Genomic DNA, 14,681 nt, shown 5'->3' on the forward strand with positions numbered 1-14,681 from the left:
GTTTGGAGGTTGAAGAAAGTTATTTTCTTCAGTAGAACAAATTCCTTATGATTGTAGAAAGTAAAGAACCAGTAAATAAACCAATGTCTCCAAGTGGATTAATAAAAATGGAAAACAGAACACACCAAACTCATGCCTCAGAAATTATTTTGTTCTCATTATGTGCAAAGCAGGTTAATCTCCCTCATATTGTATAAAAGCCATAAATTTTGCCAAGCCTTTTTGAATGCTATGGAACAATTTTCTGGAAACCAAATAAATCAGTCCAATCAGTACCAAGCAAGTCCCTCAATTCTCCATCATCAAGGACATAGAGAGGATGACTTGGATGCAGGCAAAGCTGACAGTAAGTCAGCTTGGAGTCAACCAGAGCTTGGAGCACGGCAAGTAACCCTGGCTCTCTCAAGCTGGCTCTGTGCTCTGCCCCATTGCTGGTGGGTCTCCCTGTGCTGGGATGAATAGGGGAACCTGGCTCAGAGATCGTTCTGCAGGAGCTGCTCTTGGTCTGGGAGCAACAGTCTTATCTATTATTCAAGATAATGGGCAGCCTGCTAAAGAGTACAGCAATCAGAAGAGGATTGGTCAGTCAGCACTTTGAATTGGTTTTTCACTGTTGAACTGTAACAAAAAGTTATTTTTGGAAGCCAGAATTTTACTCCTTACCTTTACTTGAAATGGATTTTCACTGCTGTACTGTAACAAAAAGTTATTTTTGGAAGCCAGAACTTTACTGCTTACCTTTACTTGTTGGTTTTAAGGACTGTGCAGCACATTTTTATTTTGTTTGTACTGCATCCGATTTACCTTCTGTTTAAAAAGAAAGATATTTTAATAGATATTTATATAATAGATATATAAAAACAAAATGGCAGTAAGCAGATAAATTATAAATGAATTTTAATCATTAATATTCACTCAACTAAATGGATCTGTATCCTGAGAACATTATTATTTTGTGTTCAGCATTTGTATATGTCAGGTTTTATTTACTTGTATACTTGTATGTGCAGACCCTAGCTGAGTTGTGAGGTTTTTATTACCCTAGAGATTAAATAGACGTAGAAAAAGACAGTCTCTCAGGGAGGTTACAGTCTGAGAAAACATATCAAGTGCAGAACAGAGGTGCCTAATGCACTCACATGTCTTTCCAGCATACAAAGGAATTTAGCTGAAAAGCAGCATGAACCTCCAAAAAGCATCCAATATACCATGGGGAACATTTCTGCAAGACTACTGCCCACAGGAACTGGTAGCAATCAGGGGAGCCAATGATTACAACCACAACATTTCTGCAGATCTGTCCCATGTTCTTTGAATAGGACATGTTGCAAATGAGGGCTGGGTCCCAGATGGCCTTACAACCACATCAAAGTACGGAGGATGCTGTAATGGTTAAACAGAGACAGAATTTCTCACGGAAGTCATGGTTACTGATGCAATTTAAAATACATCAATAGTTATCCTGCAGGCATTTGGAGAAAGTAAGTAACTCATATGACTTTATTTTTCTGAAATGACCTTTCTCATCCCAAATAAATACGTACCATTTTATATACCTGATGGGTACTATTAATTGCATTTATTACATATAGTTCCACTCAAAGCCTCACCTTCTGAGTAGAATACATATTTTCCTTTCTAAACAATAGTTTACACATTATTGTATTTATATTTAAAGCTAGTTCAGCTGGAATTCTATTAAATGCAACATGAAATTAACATTACAAAGAATCAACATCAAGGTGTTTGCTTGATCATTTAACCAATATTTCAATGGAGTTTTGCCAAAATTGATAGCAACTCCCTAATCAGTAACGTTGAAATTGCAAAAGGATCATAAAGGTAGCCTTAGCAGAGATATAAAGGGTCTCAAAAAGGGCACAGTACAGAAAAAAATCTAATTACAACTCCAAATCTCTTGATGCTTGTTCATTCAGACTCTAATAGTCCAAAAACTCAAAAGCTGATGCTAGTGTCTAAATTCAGAATGCTACCCAAGAGAATAATATTCTTCTCTAATGCTTCTATTTGCACTTACATTTGTGAATATAAACCAGTTTTCCACCTCTATGTTTTTAACATTACTTTTTAAACACAAAATGGGAAGTAAAAATAACTTTGGCTCCATTATGCAGCAAATATAGGCAGACCTTTAGCTTCAGCATGACTCCATAACAGAAGCTGTCCAGTGGTGTCCCTACACAGCCCTTTTTGCACAATCAGCTTAAATTAGTAGAGACATATGATGCATTAAGCCATGCACATTGCACTGCTCAGGCTAGAAAGTGCCTAATGTTGAATAAAGTTTCCCACCAGCTGTTTTTGTGTTGTTTCGTGCTCTCATTTGAGCTATTACATAATGTGTTGAGATAAAAAATTGGCATATAGAGGTATAATGGTTGTTTTCTAGAGAAAAAGTGTTTATAATTAGATTTCATACTGAAAGAATAAAACAGACCTTTAACTCAAAATGAAAAGCAAAGGGGGGTATGTTAAATGATATTATAGCACCATCACTTCCAGGAAATATTCTTATACTGTAAAGACAGGTCTTCATCATGTTAGAGTCATAATGAATGATATATTTAAATCAACATACTTCTACCTGACTTATCGTAGTCTAGAGCCATTATGTACACTGACTTACTGCAACATAGGAAAAGGCAGAAAAAATGATACCTGATACGTTGCACACCATTTCTGACTCCACAAATATCCAGTGAATGCTACAAAATGTGTGTAATATTGAATCAGATAAATTGAGTGTGAATGCACACACAGACAAGATTTATTGCAATAGCACTACCATTTTGCACACTATATACTTATGCACACACAGACACACAGACATGCAATCCACTTGAGATGGAAAAAGGAAGCATAAAAATTAGCATGCATGGCAAGTGCCCCAGTCATTAGACTCCCACTGAGTTACTACAGAAATGGGCTGCAGTACCACCAGCTGGTTTTAGAAAGCTTTGTTGCTGCTTCGGAAAAGAGCTGACTGTCTCCTTCCGGGAGAAAACTTGGGGCTAAGATAGCATCAGTAAGCCAATTAATCTTCTAGGAAAGACTTAGTTCTTACCTCTCCTTTCCACGAGATACCTCAAGTGGTTTCCTCCTCACTATGCTGGATTCTGTGGACCCCCCTTCTTTCTCTGAAGTGTAAAGGGAAGATCAATATCTAACTTTTATGGTTGGACTTAATTATCTTAAATGATCCCATGATTCTATGACTCTAACTTCAGCGTTGCAAAATTCATCAGCAACCCAAGCTTATGCGGTCTGTCATGGTTTAACCCCATCCGGTAGATAAACCCCACATAGGCACTCACCCATTCCCACCACACCAGGGTGGGGAAGAGGATCAGAAGAGTAAAAGTGAGAAAACTCAGAGGTAAAGATGCTTCAGTAGGTAAAGCGGAAGCAGTGCACAAAAGCAAAGCCAGAGAAGGCATCCCTTCACCACTTCCCAAGGGCAGGCAACCCTATGACAGCAGGGCCCCACCACACCTAACGGTGACTTGGGATTACAGACATCATCCCTTCAAATGTCCACCCCTTCCTCCTTCTTTCCCCAGCTTAATATGCTGAGCATGACAACATATGATTTTGGATATTCCTGTGGTCAACTGGGGTCAGCTGTCCCAGATGTGTCCCCTCCCAACCCCTTGTGCACTCCCAGCTTCTTCACTGGTATGGCTGTGTTAGGAGCAGAAAAAACCTTGACTCTGTGTTAGCCCTGCCCAGCAATGATGAAAACATCCCTGCGCTGTCTACACTGTTTCCAGCAAAAATCCAAAACATAGTCCCATGCTAGCAACTGTGAAGAAAATTAACTCTATCCCAGCCATAACCAGCACACAATAGCAGATTTTCGTATCAGAAAGTTTTGGCTACACAACTCATTCACACCATAGACTGTTCAACTCCCACAGTGGTCCAGCCATAAAAGATGAAAATACAATCCTCAGTAGGCATTACTCCAGACTGCCATCAGGAAAACACAGGAGTTTTCAGCCTTTGCTCACTGCAATGGGATGTTCACCACCATATACTTTCATTACTCTGATGTCCGTAGGAGACATACTACATGCGTGATGAAAACCAAATCTCTTTTTGATAAAAGGTCAGTCCAAAAGTGAGAACCATTAGTAAGTAGAAAGGTCCAAGAGGATGGAGCTGCCATGATAAGTTAATCTTATTATGTGGCAAGTGAAAATACTTATTTTTAATGCTGCTTAATCTTAGCATATATGTGTTTTGCTTAGAGATTATTATAGTCTTAGTCTCAGAGTCTGTTAGTGCATATACATAACACAGGCTTTTGGGAAAGGGAGAGACAAAGAAGTCATCCAGAAATTACAGTGGGGCTTAACTTCAACACAAAGCAAGTTTAATGGGATCCTTGGAAACTGGGTATCCCTGTGGCAACATACCAGCAACAGAAAAGATGAATTCACTGCCCGTTCACACTCGCCTAAGCATAGATTATAAAGTGAAACAAAACCAGTAGTTTGATTTCTCTCCCTCCCAGGTAGGGAGTCCAAATGATCTGTGTGGTCTATATTTGTGTCTAAGTGGTACCAATTTTCAGTATAGCTAGAAGTTATCACTGGTGGGAAGCATGCATCCAGACTCTGTGGAAAAACACTATTCAAGTAGAAACTATCTGTAACTGCATTTCCAGGGAGTTATAATTTGTTTCAAATCTTTTAACACTGGTACAGGTGAGAGCACTCAAGAGTCAGGCAGAGGGAGATGATGTTTTTTTTAAAATAAAGAGATCGGAAATTCTTCAACATCAGTTTCTATGTTTTCAACACCCTCTTTTTTATTTTTAAGCATCAGCCATGCAAGCATTTTTACTGGTAATACGTGCACACAGGTTTCCTTGGCTTCCCTCAAATCCTCGCAGTACTATTATATATGAATGCTACAATTTTCCGTCGATGGACAAACTACTCTGTTTCCACTCCCTGTAACTTTACACCCTCAGAAGACACTTTTGTTGACTGACAGACATCTCTTTCTTCTTCCTTTTGCTGCACTGGGATTGGAAGCCTGCTCCTCGTGAGGGTTAATACAGCTGATTTTCCCACTTACACAGTTAAAAAGCAGTCACATCGAAGAACAACTTTATGCAAGGGAGGACGAGCTTAAAAATACAAAATCCCAGGAAAGAGGAATGTGAAGAAGTACTTCAGGATCTTAGTTTAAATTCAGCCCTGTAAAAGCTCACATGAAATATTCATACTTTAATGTCCACAAAGTAGTTTAATCTGATCTGCAGAATCACAACACTGGCAGTATAATATGTCCCATGGCTGTACAAAATGCTGAAGTGAGCGGAATGTGTCCATATTCCTCTGCCAGAAAAAATTCTGACCTGCAGGCTCTGGTGCAAAGCACTCACTATACACCCTGTGTAACTATTTAATATATGTGCCCTCTGGAAATGCTGAAGGCTTTTCTCCTTAGGTGTCTGTCTCTGATCCTAGCAACAGATACTGTTTCTTTGTTCAGTGACCTTATGAAAAAAAGCACTAGATAAATTGAGCCAGATAAATTGCTAGCACCATCACAGTCTTTAGTGAAGGCCAGTGATTCTCCAGATTTCATCCTAAACATAATTATGTGGAGAAATCCATCTACAGAACTTATGAGTTACTCGAAACACTTCATCTGTCATCACTCCATTGAACCAACACTATTTATTTGCTTTTGAAAGCAACTCTAATTGATTTATCTGTTGCTCAGTATAAGACCATGATAAATAAATTATCACTTAAACACGATGGATTACTAACATTTCCTTTTCTATTTATAGCCATGACATATTACTAGGTCTTGCTTCATTTAAAAGCTTACATGTGTTTTCCTCATCCCTGTAATCTGAGGTGCAAAACCTGGATTTGTGACAGCGAACCCCTTTGTTAATACAGTGCTGCACTACCAGAGTCCATCTGGAGTTACTGTTCTGCTTGATGTCACATGGCAGATCCTACCTGCATGGAAGATGAAAGGACTTTCAAGGCACGTATCTAGGGATGACAGTTTCCTTTGTGACGAACTGCAGAGTCACGGCTTGTTAAGAAAGACTGTGACAGTGATAAAAGACAAAGCCATCATTTTATAGCAGAATATGGCCTATCAGTACATGACAAGCCATACTATCTCTGCTCACACATGCTGACATCTCATAATGCCTTCTCCCAAGTGTCGGACAGAAATAGTCCCTGAAGGCAGCACCACTAGAGAGTAATAGCATACTGCTTATCTGGGAGCAAATGAATGGAAAAACCCTGAAGTGTACAATGTGTCCCTACTAATCACAGATAAAGGGAGCTTTCAGGGTTTTTTTTTTTTGTTTTCATTAGAGGTTCAATAGCTTTAGAATCCAACAATAATGACAATTATGTTACCTTCATTGTCACCTATTTTGAACCTTTCATTTTTTTTTTTTTTTAAATGTTGAGGGTAAATTTACAAAAATCTGTTGGAAGCCCTCTTTTTTTGAGGTCTGTGCTTCCACACCAGGTATGCAACCTTGCCCTGTACTTAACATTCTTCTCACTTGACATATTGCAAGACTGCCCAAGTATCACTAACTGATGCTCACAGGCTCCCAAGCTGCCCTGCAGGGTGAAGGCCCATGGAAATGTAGGTTATGGCTAGAGGTTAACTGCCAGGCACCTCCCAGAGTAGGTGGCATAGGGGACAGGGAGGGGACACTCAGTAGATGTGGCAGCGGGGAATCTGAGGCTGGAACCTTGCTGGAGGGAATGGGAAGGCCTGGTGGCTTCCTGAGAAGGAGAAATCATAGAAGAAACACCAAGAAGGAAAAGCTTTAGCTTGAAAGACTAGGGAAATACGTAAAAGGGCCACAAACCAGTAGGGGACTACAAGAAAAGAGAAAAAACCTTTTGCCTTTAAGGATACTTCTCAGGTAAGTCAGGTTCTTCTCTTGGTTTTAGAACAAGGCTTTTTGTAGTCCCCACGAAAAAGCTTTAATGATGACCTTGCTATTGGAAGAAATTGCAATCCACCTGAATCTGGGCAGAAATGAATCCATCTGCTCTAGTGATTCCCATGAAAACTCTGGCTGCCCATACTCCCAAAAGGACAGAGCCACCCTTCTGCAAGTGCAGCTCACAGGGAGGGGTAGGGAACAGAAGTGTGACATCATAAAATAATAAAGAGATTTGCACAGAGATAACACTGGGTGGCTGCAAAATTAGTGTTGATGCCATGATGTAAGTGCTGCTTATCAGCAAGAAACTGTCAATGTGGCTAATGTGGGTGTTCAGGCTGAGTGCTAATCACATGGGCTAACCTGAGAAGTATGCCTGATGCTGCTGTACATTTGAGATCCATTAGCTGCATTGGCTGGAGGTTGTAATTCTTCAGAAGTGATGGTGAAAACCTGTCTGCCACTCTCTTCTCGAGTTGCATAGTGCACAGATCTCCCTTTCCGGTACATGCAATCATCCCTCTCACAGAATCTGTCCACCTAGCACAGCCAAGCATCCTGTTCTCACTTGCAACCCACCCACAAACACCTGCAAAAGTCACTGGGCAATTGACTGCAAAATTTCCTCAGTGGCACCTAAAAAATATTGACAAAGATGAAGTAGCTCATGTCTTGACTGTTGCCTACCATACTGACCAGCATTTACTGTTTGCTTGTACTCTTCCTATCTCTTGACTGAATGTCTCTCTTTTTTTTATACATAGATACTAAATTCTTTGCTATAGTTTTAATATAGTAAGCACAATAAATAACAGTACCATTAACCAGTGTATTTACTAGTAAGCCTGTTGATGACCATTTATATTAGTTAGTTCACTGTTTCTGCTTTGTGTCACAGCTTTTGTTGTATAGATTGATTTTTTTCCCCATAGGTGTTGATAAAATCAAATAGACACTTTTTCAAATTTCCCTTCTTCTAGGCTCTGGACTTTAGAATCTATACTGGCACTCAGGTCTCAATAACTTTTACTCCATTTCTATATTTACAGTACTTTCTTCACTTATCCTCCTTCAATTCTCATTCTCATGACTTCCTTTATGGGGATTCTCAGACCTGAAACAGCTCTCTCCCTTCTCTGATTTTGTTTTGCAGAAGCTCTCTCTGCTAAATGAAACAGCAAAATTACAGTCAAAGACAAAATATTTTAGAATTAAAAAACCCTGAGAACATTTCAGACACTACATGTGATATTTCACCATCACAGAATCATTGAAAACTAGGTTGGAAGAGACCTCAAGGATCAACTAGTCCAATGTTTCTTGGCAAAAGCATAGTCAAGACAAAATGGCCCTGCACCTTGTTCAACTGGATCTTAAAATTGTTCAGTGTTGGGAAAGGTGTCAAACACTGGGGAAGAATCTATATTTGAGTCATAGAGAACATGCGTACAGGACACAATAGGTGTGGTACATAGAGTTGTCTTGATAATGGATGAGAAAGATCACATAATACAGTTTTGCTGCTACTGGAGTCCCACCATCTGCTACACCTCAGCTAATAAATTCTGTGTCTTAGCTTCATGAGCTTGAACAGACTATTTCCATTTCCAGATCTACTACCACTCACAACTAATTCGGTGTTTCCACTCCTTCACTGGTGCAGCACAGACACAGCCGTAGTCAGCCTGACGTAGGTCTCCATCCTGTAAAGTCTTAGGTAGGTACTTACCTAGATGTAAAGGTATGCAATGTTTTATCTCTTCTAATTTTGTTATGGTAATGGCCATGTTTTTTAAAGCTCTTAATCCTGAAGTTGAGTGATCATGTAAGAGTTCCATTTTTCATTTGAAGATAAATCCTTTAACCTTTAAAGAACAATGTTCAAAAATCTGAATTCATAGAGAGAGAACTCAACTTTTCTTGTTCTTATTTTTTTCCTGATTTTTCACCCATTCTAATGATTTTTGAATATTCTGCTTGAATGATTTACAATTGGAGTTAGCTCTACTAAAACTCTTTGTTGCTTGAAGCAGACTGAATTTTAATTTGTGAATTCATTACGAAGATCACATTTATTCACACATTCTTAGCATAGGTATAAATTGAAAAAGTGTACCCCAAATTCTCAAGAAATGTTATAACTGGTCTCTTTTTTTCTAGCCAAGCCACCATATGATTTTGAAATTCGAATGGACAAGTTGTTTTATGATGACAATCATCTTTTCACTTCAAAAAGAACTTTATTTTTAGAGATTCATAAAGCATAGCTAGCTTTTAGCTAGAGGTTTTTAAGCTTTATGCACACTGTGGTTCCAGTCTGGATTACAAGTGCCAAAATGCCACAAAAAAAACTATTCCCTCAATACTTTTGGCTTAGTGAGATACAGAAAGTGACGGAAATTTTGTAAGAAAAAAAACCATAGTGAGAATTCCCACTAAGAGTTTAGATCAAAAAGGCTGATTAAGCACTGGAGGTTTTGGGAAGATTTTCAGATGGAACTGATGTTATGCATCAGCTGAATTTTGGTGATCGATTTGGTAAACTGATTGAATATTTTCTCATATATGATCAATTTGAATGTTCTGGGAAGGCTTCATATATATTTAGAAACAGATAGCCTAAAGTCTAAATGTGCCCTTGGTAACTTTTGGATCCCAAAATATAATATCTTCAGAGAGAGATTTGAGTGGTCTTTGCAAAAAGCTCTGGGCTACAGAAGTTGGGAAAAACCCTCTGAATTGAACTCATCTCTGTGGATTTTTCCTGCCTTCTCCAGCAGGATGTGAAAAGACTCTTTGCATTATGTTATCACATGCCCAGCCCAAACCAGAGTCCACACCCTGATCTCATCAAACCTGTGCAGAAGACCTTTTGTGCTTTATCTCTCCCTTTGTGTTCCATGAATCCCGGCATTCTGTAAACCCAAATACCATTTTTCCCTTGTAATTCCCCCAAGGTAAAACGGGTTCTTCCCTATGATGTATGTGTAAGACCCCAAATTTGTTAACCTGGATTTTTCCCTTATGCCATCCCCTGAAACCCCGTTTGTAATAATTGTAATAGTTACAACCCCCTGTTGAATATGTAGATCCGAAATATGAACTTATCCTTTAAATATGAACTTGTGAGTCCAATAAAGCATTCCAGTTTTCTGCCTCCACTGGTATCGTCGTAGTTATTGACTCGTTACAGGTAACCATTGCTGTTGGGTAAATATGAAAACACAGAAAGTGTGTATGCTGATGACTGACCCCTGCCATTGACATCATTGTTAGCTACTCATTTGTTTAGCTTATCAAGAAGCTCCTACAATTACACAGGAGACTGACAACAGTTTGAGAGGTTTCCCATGAAGGGAAGGAGCAACAGGCTCCTTCTGGGGCTCTTGAGGAGGCAAAGACTGCCATAGCGGTCAGGTTTCACTCTGCCTGCCACAGCATAGGATCTAGGGATCTGATTTTGCCACATGTTCTATGGCAGGGCTCAAAGAAGCAATCCTTAATACCAAAACACTGCCTTTAACAGAGTCATGGGGTGGAAGAAAAGCAGGTACCACAAGCAGTGAAGGAATAGGATTAGATGCCAAATGACTCTAAAATTCACCAGTTCTGTGTTGTTTCTCCATGTAAGTTGTTTGGGGTTCACTGATGATTGCAATAGCAATTTGGAGTATCAGGAAGACTTTCTGCATGTCTTGGGAACAACAATTGCAATGTTTGAGATGACTCATTTCTTTACCTTGATCCTGATTATGTAGGTTTTCTTTACCAAACATGTCTGAATACTCAAAAATGCACTCAAAGGGTTTTTTTCATGCAGCAGTTCCAATCAGAGTTTGTGAATTTGCAACATGAGTTACTCATGTAAGGCATGTAATGCACAGTGAATATGAGATAACCTCCTCCATGTCAAAACTAAGGTGTGAACTTACTGATGCTTTTCGGAAATGGAGTAAATTACTTCACACATTGCTAGCTAAGAGAATTTCCAAAAACAGTTAGTGTGGAGTAGTTTATGAGCTTTGAATTCACACCTCAATTTTTACTCTTGATGGCAACTTTTAATGCAGAGAAGCATTAAGTCATTTTAATTCAGGAAGTCTTAGTTCAAAAAGCAATCAAGGTTTTAAAAAAATTAAGTGTACTGTTCTCGTATTTTCTTCTGCAATTCCACTTCTCCATAAACTGAATGACACACTTTTCAGTTAGTTCTGATACAAAGTAAAAGACAGAACGAAAACGTATTCTCAAGGGTGACAAGATGAGACATTTCTCTTGAAAAATACACTTAGTCTTAACATGGTCTGTTGACATATGTTACAGGCAGTGGAAATACAAAGAAATTTTAGGGTTAATATACTAATAGTACTGGAAGTCTTGTGCAACTTCTTATCGTTTAGGTCTTGTATCTTGCCTGACATCTTGCTTGGCTTCCAGCCTTTAATAAGTTCAAATCCTGCCTTCATTTAAAGTACTCATGGATGTGGACTGCTAGTGAACTTGCCAACCTTTTTGATATAGAATGTGCTGAATCACAAGAAAAGTGAGGAAACTTACTTACAGAAGGTGTTCTGGGCTAGAAAGTTTGAATAATATTAATCTAGGTAAAACAAGACTCTTTTGGAGTCCTCAAAGGATCAACAAGAAGATAGCTTCATACTTTCCACAAGGTCTTGATATAAAACAATATATCCAAAATTCTAGGCTTTTCATCTAGTGATAATCTATCTGTAAAAACTAATTTCTATAGACACAGACTCTGATTAAAGATAAAAGATCAGTCAATTACATAGAGTTCAGTGACTAAGCAGAAAATAAGAAATAAAAAACCAGTACAAAATGTTACCTTGAGTTTACTTTTTTCAATTGCAGTGCTTTATTAGGCTGCTCTAGGTATGAATTCTTTCAAATATGATCACATACAGCACAATTTGAGGTGTTTATCTGAATATTGATCAACTGGTATTCTTTTAAAAAAACATTCTTTGCAAGTTCATCTTTGTTACTTGATACCTTATTTTCCCAAGTGCTGAGCACCTGCAGCTGCCAGTGGCTTCACATGCAGTAACCACAGTTACCCAAGAAATCAGGTCAGAGCATGCTTGTACTCACATGTGAAGGTCACAATTTTCAATGGAAAACCATACATTTTGTAGACTACGGTATTTTTTATTTTGCTACACCTTCTGCTAAGAGGTGTCTATTTGTCCACAGCAGATGCTGGAGCCCTGTCCTTTTAAGCTGCCAACATCCTAGGTCTGTTCACAAGCATATCTAGTTAGAGAGTCAGGGTTGTCATGCTGGAAAGTACCTAAAAAAGAGGGGTCTGGTACAGGACCTAGCCCAAGCTCCCCCTTTATTCCCTTCTGTAAGCCAATAGCAAGAAAAAATAAATTATGAACAGATGCTTGCTTCTGTCCTGCTCTGGATTCTGGCCAGACAGACTATCTGAGAAGGTGTAATACAAGCAGCTGGTGTTTTCTAAGGGTACAGACATTTATTCACAGGAACAAGAGGAATTAGATGAGAAAGGTAAAAGAATTAGGACTCTGAAAAGTACAATTTCTTACTTCTGCCTACAAGATGACAAAACTTTTCACGTCTCCATATGAAGAGACACTATTTACAAATGCGTACTTGTGATACATAATCTGAGGTATTTGGACAAATCAGGGTAGTGCAAAGTCTTTGTTTCAGTGACTTTGGAGGGCACAAATGGAGATTAGGAAAATAATTATACACTGTAAAAGGAGTGTATATGGCACTAATCGAGATTATAAAAAGTTAACTACGTCTGGGGCTAAAAAATGGTGTTATCCCAAATTCTCATTAATAGCATCCAATTACTGTCTGTGGTTATGTAACTGTTCATCTCACTATGTGGCCACTTACTGCTGAAGTCTGTTACTGTTCAGCATAAATTGCAGAGAGCACAGTGTGCAAAGGCACTAATGGCATTTACTTTGCATTTTGCAGTACAAGGATAAACAAACACGTACTCTGAAGCAAAACTGCAAATTGGGGGGAGAGGTTATTCCAAGCAAATTTTTTAAATTTGTATGTTTTAAAATTAGTTCAGCTGTGGGTTTTTTATGGGATTTTGTTTGATTGGTTTGGGCATTTTTTTTTTTGGTAGTAAAAATCTGTGATTGTTATGGGATATAAAATAAAGTAAATGTTTTCTGGTTTAATTATGTAATTAAAAAGTGTACACTATCACATAAAACACACCATTAGTTTTAGTGAATTTTTTTCCCCTGAATGCTATACAAATATTTCAGATCTCAAAGTGTCCATCATTAGGATATGGGAACTTTTCCTGAGAAGTCTGTGTGTGGGCACTGAATGAAGAAAATGTCAATGAGCCAGTAGAACTGGTAAGAACAAGCACAGATAAAGTAGATAGAAAGATCTGTGAGTCAGTAAATACTGCAAACAACAATCATAGCAGGTCAGGCAATTACTAGAGGAAGAAAAAAACACTGATAAGCCCAGCAAATAAAATGTGATCCCCTCATAAGCCAGGGACATGAGAGGGAATGATAGCAGAATAAATCTGAGGTTCACAGGACATTAGTCTTACTGAATGGAGGGTCGACTATTGCTGTTGCATCAAATCTAACAAAGCCTGTTTGTACAGCAAATTACCTATTTCCTTTGTAGAAGGGAAAACAGTGTTTGAGTAGTAAAGCTACAGTGAGAAGGAAGAAAGAAAAATCAATGACCAAAACATGAGAGAACAACTGCAAACTGAAACAATAAACAAAAGAGCTGTGAAAGACAAAAGCCATAGACTGAAGCAGCAAGAGAAAAGGAATAGGCTGCAATGATCTCTGAGAAGATGATTTTACTTTTTCTTCATGGTTAGTGGAGAGACTTCATTGAGGTCTGCTGGAGCAGGATCAGGTTTCTTAAGATGGAAACAAAAATGTCTGGAAAAGGTAAAAAAGGAGAACAAGTATTGAAAGGATTCAGTGTGGAAAAATTCCAATAAATACTAATTCTGCCTGTGTTGGAACAGAGATTTCAATTTGCTGCTATCCACTGAAAAGTAATAATTTAGCAAGCAGTCACTACAGGTTTTTTGTCATAAAGAACAAAACATCCAACAACTCATTCTCACAATAATAACATTTCTTAATCCTCAGCATCTGTCGTCTCAAACTAGACAGCTGATCCTCAGCTCCTTTGGAGGTGTTTACAAAACACCCTTCCAAGAATGTAGTACATAAAAATAATCCTAAGGAAATGGACATTACAGTATAATGGTGGTATCTGCTAGTATTGAGCTTAACTTCTGGAACTGTGCTCATGAGGAAAAGAAATGCCTCATGCTTTACATAAATGAGTATATAACATGAGTACAGTATATATCTATGGACAGACAGCCAAATTGTTATCTCTGGAAACAACCCAGACATTATTTTATTCGAGGTACTTGTTTGACTAGCCCTGACAAAGTCATAACACAGTTTTCTGGGATAAAAGCATTATTCTAAAATCAGAATTAAGCCTTGTAAATTAGCTAATATTCTGCTTTATCCAGTAGATCCCCACTGCATAAGTTTAATCTTTTTCATTAGATATTCAATATGTTTCTTTTCAAAAACATATTAGCTTAACAAGGATCTATGTTACAAGCCATATTAACCCTGTGTTTGCAAACAAGAAAGTGAGACAGTAGAACTAATATATTTAAATATATAAT

This window comes from Corapipo altera, unplaced genomic scaffold (assembly GCF_003945725.1).
Source record: "Corapipo altera isolate COAL_440 unplaced genomic scaffold, ASM394572v1 45, whole genome shotgun sequence".
NCBI classification, from domain to species: Eukaryota; Metazoa; Chordata; class Aves; order Passeriformes; family Pipridae; genus Corapipo; species Corapipo altera.